Raw genomic sequence first — 3,264 nt, forward strand, 5'->3', positions numbered from 1 at the left:
AAACGGCTTTGAAGTAAGACCGCCGACATGTTCTTGCTTCCAAGAACTGCCTGGTATCTTAGATATTGATCATCATATATCTCATGTATGCAACGATAATGGAAAACAACAAAAAAGTTCTATGTGCAACTTTTTACGCGCCTACATAACAAATCGGCTGATGTGCAGCAGATTTTTATATACATACACACACATATATATGATATAACATATGTATACATACATACATATATATATATATATATATATATATATATTATATATATTATATATGTGTGTGTGTGTGTGTGTGTGGTGTGTGTGTGTGTGTGTGTGTGTGTGTGTGTGTGTGTGTGTGCATGTGTATATATACAAAAACATATAGATAAATAATGATTATAGTTATAGATAAGTATGAGGCTGTATGTCCTTATATATGTTTATATGTATGCACTTATTCTGGATATATATATATATATATATATATATATATATATATATATATATATATATATATCCAGAATAAGTGCATACATATAAACATATATAAGGACATACAGCCTATACTTATCTATAACTATAATCATTATTTATCTATATGTTTTTGTATATATACACATGCACACACACACACACACACACACACACACACACACACACACACACACACACACACACATAATATATATATATATATATATATATATATATATATATATATATATATATGTATGTATACATATGTTTATCATATATATGTGTGTGTATGTATATAAAATCTGCTGCACATCAGCCGATTTGTTTATGTAGGCGCGTAAAAGTTGCACATGGAACTTTTTTTGTTGTTTCCATTATCGTTGCATACATGAGATATATGATGATCAATATCTAAGATACCAGGCAGTTCTTGGAAGCAAGAACATGTCGGCGTGTCTTACTCAAAGCCAGTTTCTATATCTGTAATGGGCTGACTTGTCGGCGTTCTGTCAAGGTCTTGCGTGGGAAGAGGTATATAAAGAGCCGGACGCATGGCCGGAGTCACATCGCCCTGTTCCGTCTCACCAATCCTGCAGAGATGAAGTACTTGGTGGGTAACTTTCGGCATGTTTTTTCTGTGAGCAGGATTAATGTTGTTTTATTTTGTATAGTGACTGATTTCTAAATTGCGTGTGTGATTTGACATTCTTTCAGGTGTTTGTGCTCCTGGTGGCTGCCGCTTGCGCTTCTGAGGTGGAGAAGCGAGAGGCGGAGCCAAGTCGTGCCTTAAGCTATGGCCATGGTGTCCACCACCATGCCTACTATCCCCGCACCTACTACCACCCCTACCACCGTTATCACAAGAGGTCCGCTGAGCCTGAGGCCGAAGCCGAGCCCTCTTACCGAGGATACTACCGTCCTATTCCTACGGCTATCATAACACTCCCTATGTCCACCACCACAACAAGAGGTCGGCCGAGCCTGAGGCCGAAGCCGAACCCTCTTACGGATCCTCCAACTACTATCGCCCCTATTCCTACGACTCCCAAATCACACCACAACATTCCCTCAGTCCACCACCACCACAAGAGGTCTGCTGACCCCGTTGCTGAGGTTGAAGCCAGTTACGGCTACAGGTCGTACCATCCCGTGGACTATCACTCCTATCAATACACCCCCTACACTCACAGCCACTACAGAGATCTGCCGAGCCAGAAGCTGATCCTATTTTCTTTATGGCCACCACCACCCGTCCCATAGCGGAGCTCACTATGGTTACGGTTACCACCACTAAAGGGACTGAGAGTTAATATGCCCTGAATATATCTAAGAGCTTTACTTTGAAAACTGATTTAGGAATAAAGTCAGTCTAAATATATTTTGTTTTTTGATTTGAGAATTCTGGTGAGAACCTTTATAGATAAAGAGGAACAGAGAAGCATTTATGCAGATATATAAGCAGCTATATAGGCATCCAAAATAAGGAACTGTGACAGTAAAAAAAAAGTTGCATGAGGCATGTGCATTTGATATTTGATTTAACCTTCAAATATTCCATAGAGAAGAGTACTTACCCCTATATCAGATCATCATATACTTTTATATCAGTATAAATGTTTCTCTGTTCCTTTTGCAGGAAAATTCCTAGTCTTCTAGAGTCTTCGAATTTCACCTCTATTGACTTTCCTCAACGTAGCAAACGACCACTTACCATGGCACCGCCTCTTCGACCAGCACAGCCCCATTCATCCACCACACCCGCTACCATCACCCCCGTACTCGGTGAAATCATTGCTCTACTCGATGCTTGGAATTTGTTTGAAGGACTTTATTTGAAAAAATGCTTGCTGACCAAGTAAAGGAAAATGAGAAGAATTTAGTGGCTTTAGAGAGGAGTGTGGAAATAGAACATGAAACACTAGAAGACATGAAGAATCAACTTGGAATGTTAATGAAGTCTGGTAAAGAAAAAGAGAAGGTAACAGCGCAACTACGAGAGGAGAACACATCTCTACGACAGCGTTTCAACTGGCTAGATAATCTGAGTCGGGAGGGAAATCTGCGTTTCGTGGCCTGCCTGAACAACCAGTGAAACCCTAGATGTGCCAATAAAAGAGGATCTCTTCCAAAATTCTGCTGAGGGACGCAGAAAGCAAAAGGACGATTTTCAGTTTGCGAAAAGACAGGATAACCTGTCTTCTCCCAAAAACAGAAACCACTGATTAGACACAATGAAAACCCGACAAAACCCATCAACCATTTAGAACAAAGAAAATTAGGCTATCTCAGCACTCATACCCCCTAGGACACACCTCGTCACAACCTGGCAGCACCCTGATTGAAGGGTGCCGGGATAACCCTAAAGAGCCTCTTTGAAACTGTTAGGAATAATGCTAAATATTTTGTTGATTGAGATCTTGGATTATATAAGAGTAATATGAAAATTATATATAATATAAGCATATATAGATAAATATAGATTAATATAAAAATTGCATGAGATGATTGTATATTGATTAACTTAATATTCATAGAAAGATATTACATTATATAATATCTATAATTTAATATGTATAATATTATATTTCCTTTATAGGAAATATCCTATCTTCTAGATCTTAATTACCTTATTGCTTCTCACGTGAAAGACCACTTACATGGCTGCTTTGTACATGCCATTTTTTTTCTATATGTATCCACATATACACACGTACCATCACCCCTACCGTAACATCTCTACTCGATCGATTTTTAAGCCACATAGAAAAAATATTATAATAGAAATATATAAATTATCTATATATTAAT

The 3,264-nt window shown here is 38.0% G+C and overlaps 1 pseudogene; it reads left to right on the forward strand.

The window, feature by feature from the left end:
• The first annotated feature begins 1,026 nt into the window (after nucleotides 1–1,026).
• On the forward strand, nucleotides 1,027–1,750 carry LOC119599242 (annotated as a pseudogene).
• Nucleotides 1,751–3,264: the final 1,514 nt, after the last annotated feature.

The sequence above is a fragment of the Penaeus monodon genome, chromosome 42, assembly GCF_015228065.2.
Source record: "Penaeus monodon isolate SGIC_2016 chromosome 42, NSTDA_Pmon_1, whole genome shotgun sequence".
In the NCBI taxonomy this organism is placed as follows: Eukaryota; Metazoa; Arthropoda; class Malacostraca; order Decapoda; family Penaeidae; genus Penaeus; species Penaeus monodon.